The sequence below is a fragment of the Dasypus novemcinctus genome, chromosome 12 (genome assembly GCF_030445035.2).
Source record: "Dasypus novemcinctus isolate mDasNov1 chromosome 12, mDasNov1.1.hap2, whole genome shotgun sequence".
Lineage (NCBI taxonomy): Eukaryota > Metazoa > Chordata > Mammalia > Cingulata > Dasypodidae > Dasypus > Dasypus novemcinctus.
In genome coordinates, this window is record NC_080684.1 from 1,627,897 (window position 1) to 1,634,315 (window position 6,419).

General features: G+C 60.2%; 1 long non-coding RNA gene across 1 annotated transcript; it reads right to left on the reverse strand.

Annotated features, from left to right (window-relative positions):
* Window positions 1-346: 346 nt before the first annotated feature.
* Window positions 347-3,220, reverse strand: LOC131280541 (uncharacterized). Its single transcript, XR_009188148.1, has 2 exons — window positions 3,014-3,220; window positions 347-1,082 (listed from the first exon to the last, which is right to left on the reverse strand). It is a non-coding gene; the product is annotated as an uncharacterized lncRNA (long non-coding RNA).
* Between the last annotated feature and the right edge of the window lie 3,199 nt (window positions 3,221-6,419).

Below are 6,419 nucleotides of genomic sequence, written 5' to 3' on the forward strand. Positions count from 1 at the left end.
AACCAAAAACTGGGGGAAATAAATAAATCTTTTTAAAAAATTACAATTAGCAACCAATGAAGTTTACTTTATTCATTGAAGAGAGGTCAGATCTACATTTTCTCCTTTTAACTTAATTCCATTAAACATGAATTTACAATATCATTGTCTTAAGGACTTAATATAATATTAATTTATTTAATTGGCATTCTATAAATGTAGGGAGATTACACCTAAGTTAAATAAAATTGAAATCATTATAGTTTATTCTAGGAATGTCCTTTTGCCTTTATTTACATAAGGTTTAAAACTTCTCTTCTTTAATAAAAGTCTAAAACTGTGAATAATTTTAAAAGCATACTGAATGCTAGGTTCTGGAATATATTACAATTGTTTAATTTGTTTTAATTATAATTTAGAAAAGATCTTCCATAGCTTTCAAGGACTTTTCATTTGCTTCCTGAAATTCATTAATAGGATTATTTATTTATTTTGACTTTATTTTTTTAATGTTACTTTAAAAAATGAGGTTCCCATATACCCCCCACCCCCTCACCCAACTCCTCTCCCTATAACAACAACCTCCTCTATCATCATGAGACATTCATTGCATTTGGTGAATACATCTCTGAGCACCACTGCACCTCATGGTCAGTGGTCCACATCATAGCCACTCTCCCACAGTCCACCCAATGGGCATTGGGAGGACATACAATATCGAGTAACTGTCCCTGCAGCACCACCCAGGACAACTCCAAGTCCTGAAAATGTCCCCACATCACATCTCTTCCTCCCACTCCCTACCCCAAGCCATCAATATGGCCACTTTCTCCACACCAATGCCACATTTTCTTCAATTACTAATCACAATAGTTCATGAACAGACTATCAGTAAGTCCACTTGAATCCATACTCTATTCCTCCATCCTGTGCACCTTAGAATGGTTGTGTACACTCCACATCTATATCAAGAGGGGGCTTACATTCCACATGGATGCTGGATGCAATGCTCCTGCTTTCAGTAGTAGACACTCTTGGCTCCATGGTATGGTGGTAGACCATCTTCACTTCCATGTTAGATGAGTGGGAGAAGTCCAATAAACCTGAGTAGAAGTTGCAAGCCTGTTGAGGCTCAGGGACTGGCTATCACATGGTCAGTCCAGAGAATCAGGTCCCCTGGATATACATTAACCCCCAGCACCAACCTCAGCTCTGGTAAAAGTAACAGGAGACACCCAGGAATACGCTGGTGATGGCAGGTTGCTCCGGGCCTCAGTGCCCTGCCAGTGGGCTCTACTTGGGAATCCGTGCTCTTCCACGGGGTACGGGGTGGGGGGGGGGAGTCGGTTGCAGGGGGGGCCTCCCTACACATGCCTCTTCTTCTGTCACTTTGGCGGCGGCTGAGCCTGGCACTGGGTGCGTGCATGCTCAGGAGACAGGCTTCTGAATGTCTCTGGACAGGCCCCGTGCCAGCTGGGACCTGAGCCCCAGCGCAGGTGCACCACCTGCGCTCAGGTTCGTTGGACCGGCCCAGGTCAGCTGAGAGGGAGGAGAACGTGGTCCTCACCGTGGAGGGAAGCAAAAGTGCCGACACCTGCCGGCGGGAGAGCCGCATCCAACAGCCCTGTGGGATCTAAGCCCCCTCTCGCTCCATCCGCTGCCTCCGCCTGACCCCCTCCTTTCGGGGTGCCCAGACGGCGCCCGGGGTGGGGGTGGGGGAGGGGGAGGGGCAAGCGCTAGGCCTCCCGCGCCGCCGTAGAGCCGTAGACCGCCCTCTGACGCCCGCCAAGCCGGGAGCACAGCGCAGGCGCCCCGGGCCGCTGGGCCGGCCACGCCCAGCGCCGCCCTGGCGCGCAGGCGCCACTCACCCCGCCCCCGGCAGACTCGCCCCGACCCCGCCCCTCCTGGTGGCTCTGGAGAAGGTGGCCACTGGCTGGAGTTGCCCAAGCCGGGGAGGGGGAAGACAGTTGTGATGGATTGGGGGGGAGGGGAGGCGTTTTCTGCACTCGGGAGTTGTCCCCAGTGGCAGTGCCGGGACAGATGCGGCCAATAGGCATCCTGCCGAAACCCACCCGATGCACTTCGGGGAGCGCGTCCACTGCCAGGAAAACCTCCAGCGCTGGGGGAAGCGGGGTTCCAAAATGTATACACCGAATGCCAGCAGGAGGCCACGGGGACGCGACGGAAGGGGTGGCCGACGTGGGTGGAGCCTGCTGGGAGGGGACTGGGCTAGGAGAGAAGCTCTGCTATGCTGTCCTGGACAGTTGTTCCCTCCTGTGTGTCTGGTGAAAAGCCAAGAGACAGAAGAAGCTCCAGGAACAAGAGAGCGGCTCCGGTGCCCAAAGTCAGAGCCCAAACTTCCACCGCTAGGGGCCACTGTTGGATAGGAATAGTTCCTGGCTGACACTTGCTGGGGGGCAGAGGGCTGAGTTCTAAGGCAGGGGGAGGGGCAGGGCCCCTTGCAGAAGGGGCTGTGGGGGAAGGGACCCGTGGGCCAGCTCTGGGGCTGCTGGGAGGGCCCCCCTCTCCATGCCATAGCTCACCTGGCCCAGGCCAAGGGTCTGGGTTGGGCCAGGCTGCCAGACCCGTCTGAAGAGGGGCTTTCCTCGCCAACCAAAGTCCCCGAAGCCTCCTCAAGCGGGGGCCTAGCTAGGGCCGGCCGGCCTTGCCCTGCAGGTCTCTCCCACGGCAATGCTCACAGACATGCTGTCTCCCATCGCCGTCACCTCCACCTTCTGTCAGGGGAACCCCGGCCTTTCCCACCGGTGGCCTGCGGGCTTCGGCCTGGGCTCCCGGCCAGGCCTGCAGAGGCCTGTCTCCCAGAGAGGACAGGCCCAGAGTCTCCCCTCTCCCTTGTCAATGACCTCTCTTTCTCTGCGTTTCTTTTCTGGGACGAGAGGGGCCCCAGAGCACCCCGACGACTCTGAGCAAGGAGCCTGCCCTTTCTCCTCTCGCCCTCCTTTTTGGGACCGTACCAAGCAACGAGCGTTTCTCTCGGCTCTGGGGCCGCGGGACGCACAACGAAACTGCTTACCTATTGGGTGGCGAGACACTTGCGTGGGTATCATTTCTGCTCACTTGAGGCAGGCACTGCGGTCAAGTGGGCTTACAGGTCCAGGTGTTCCATGGACCGGGTATATTCTAAGGGGCCATCGTGACCGTCCAAAGCGGACGTATGGGTTGTCTGGGCAGTGACTCGAGTCGTACCCATCCGTTTTTGGGGGAAAAAGAGGGAGAACCCATCATCTTCAGCACATTTCCCTCTGCCACAGCACGCCACGCAACCAGGTGATTTTCCTATTGATTGCCGTTCCAAGCTACCATAGCGGGCAATGCCGCAGGGATACTGTCCAGATTTCCAAACCAAAGCAGATAGGCCTTCTCGCCGAGGCGCAGCTGCCTGGTCGATCAAGCCCCAGGCCCTGGTGCTCCTGAGGGCTGCGGGGACACCCAGGACTACGCTGCTGATGGCAGGTGGCTCCGGGCCTCAGTGGCCTGCCAGTGGGCTCTACTTGGGAATCCGTGCTCTTGCACGGGGTACGGGCTGGGGGTGGGGAGTCGGTTGCAGGGGGGGCCTCCCTACACATGCCTCTTCTTCTGTCACTTTGGCGGCGGCTGAGCCTGGCACTGGGTGCGTGCATGCTCGGGAGACAGGCTTCTGCATGTCTCTGGACAGGCCCCGTGCCAGCTGGGACCTGAGCCCCAGCGCAGGTGCACCACCTGCGCTCAGGTTCGTTGGACCGGCCCAGGTCAGCTGAGAGGGAGGAGAACGTGGTCCTCACCGCGGAGGGAAGCAAAAGTGCCGACACCTGCCAGCGGGAGAGCCGCATCCAACAGCCCTGTGGGATCTAAGCCCCCTCTCGCTCCATCCGCTGCCTCCGCCTGACCCCCTCCTTTCGGGTCGCCCAGACGGCGCCTGGGGTGGGTGTGGGGGAGGGGGAGGGGCAAGCGCTAGGCCTCCCGCGCCGCCGTAGAGCCGTAGACCGCCCTCTGACGCCCGCCAAGCCGGGAGCACAGCGCAGGCGCCCCGGCCCGCTGGGCCGGCCACGCCCAGCGCCGCCCTGGCGCGCAGGCGCAACTCACCCCGCCCCCGGCAGACTTGCCCCGACCCCGCCCCTCCTGGTGGCTCTGGAGACGGTGGCCACTGGCGGGAGGTGCCCAAGCCCGGGAGTGGGAAGACAGTTGTGATGGATTGGGGGGGAGGGGAGGCGTTTTCTGCACTCGGGAGTTGTCCCCAGTGGCACTGCCGGGACAGATGCGGCCAATAGGCATCCTGCCGAAACCCACCCGATGCACTTCGGGGAGCGCGTCCACTGCCAGGAAAACCTCCAGCGCTGGGGGAAGCGGGGTTCCAAAATGTATACACCGAATGCCAGCAGGAGGCCACGGGGACGCGACGGAAGGGGTGGCTGACGTGGGTGGAGCCTGCTGGGAGGGGACTGGGCTAGGAGAGAAGCTCTGCTATGCTGTCCTGGACAGTTGTTCCCTCCTGTGTGTCTGGTGAAAAGCCAAGAGACAGAAGAAGCTCCAGGAACAAGAGAGCGGCTCCGGTGCCCAAAGTCAGAGCCCAAACTTCCACCGCTAGGGGCCACTGTTGGATAGGAATAGTTCCTGGCTGACACTTGCTGGGGGGCAGAGGGCTGAGTTCTAAGGCAGGGGGAGGGGCAGGGCCCCTTGCAGAAGGGGCTGTGGGGGAAGGGACCCGTGGGCCAGCTCTGGGGCTGCTGGGAGAGCCCCCCTCTCCATGCCATAGCTCACCTGGCCCAGGCCAAGGGTCTGGGTTGGGCCAGGCTGCCAGACCCGTCTGAAGAGGGGCTTTGCTCGCCAACCAAAGTCCCCGAGGCCTCCTCAAGCGGGGGCCTAGCTAGGGCCGGCCGGCCTTGCCCTGCAGGTCTCTCCCACGGCAATGCTCACAGACATGCTGTCTCCCATCGCCGTCACCTCCACCTTCTGTCAGGGGAACCCCGGCCTTTCCCACCGGTGGCCTGCGGGCTTCGGCCTGGGCTCCCGGCCAGGCCTGCAGAGGCCTGTCTCCCGGAGAGGACAGGCCCAGAGTCTTTCCTCTCCCTTGTCAATGACCTCTCTTTCTCTGCGTTTCTTTTCTGGGACGAGAGGAGCCCCACAGGAGCCCCAGAGCACCCCGACGACTCTGAGCAAGGAGCCTGCCCTTTCTCCTCTCGCCCTCCTTTTTGGGACCGTACCAAGCAACGAGCGTTTCTCTCGGCTCTGGGGCCGCGGAACGCACAACGAAACTGCTTACCTATTGGGTGGCGAGACACTTGCGTGGAAATCGTTTCTGCTCACTTGAGGCAGGCACTGCGGTCAAGTGGGCTTACAGGTCCAGGTGTTCCATGGACCGGGTATATTCTAAGCGGCCATCGTGACCGTCCAAAGCGGACGTATGGGTTGTCTGGGCAGTGACTCGAGTCGTACCCATCCGTTTTTGGGGGAAAAAAAGGGAGAACCCATCATCTTCAGCACATTTCCCTCTGCCACAGCACGCCACGCAACCAGGTGATTTTCCTATTGATTGCCGTTCCAAGCTACCATAGCGGGCAATGCCGCAGGGATACTGTCCAGATTTCCAAACCAAAGCAGATAGGCCTTCTCGCCGAGGCGCAGCTGCCTGGTCGATCAAGCCCCAGGCCCTGGTGCTCCTGAGGGCTGCGGGGACACCCAGGACTACGCTGCTGATGGCAGGTGGCTCCGGGCCTCAGTGGCCTGCCAGTGGGCTCTACTTGGGAATCCGTGCTCTTGCACGGGGTACGGGGTGGGGGTGGGGAGTCGGTTGCAGGGGGGGCCTCCCTACACATGCCTCTTCTTCTGTCACTTTGGCGGCGGCTGAGCCTGGCACTGAGTGCGTGCATGCTCGGGAGACAGGCTTCTGCATGTCTCTGGACAGGCCCCGTGCCAGCTGGGACCTGAGCCCCAGCGCAGGTGCACCACCTGCGCTCAGGTTCGTTGGACCGGCCCAGGTCAGCTGAGAGGGAGGAGAACGTGGTCCTCACCGTGGAGGGAAGCAAAAGTGCCAACACCTGCCAGCGGGAGAGCCGCATCCGACAGCCCTGTGGGATCTAAGCCCCCTCTCGCTCCATCCGCTGCCTCCGCCTGACCCCCTCCTTTCGGGGCGCCCAGACGGCGCCCGGGGTGGGGGTGGGGGAGGGGGAGGGGCAAGCGCTAGGCCTCCCGCGCCGCCGTAGAGCCGTAGACCGCCCTCTGACGCCCGCCAAGCCGGGAGCACAGCGCAGGCGCCCCGGCCCGCTGGGCCGGCCACGCCCAGCGCCGCCCTGGCGCGCAGGCGCCACTTACCCCGCCCCCGGCAGACTCGCCCCGACCCCGCCCCTCCTGGTGGCTCTGGGGACGGTGGCCACTGGCGGGAGGTGCCCAAGCCCGGGAGTGGGAAGACAGTTGTGATGGATTGGGGGGGAGGGGAGGCGTTT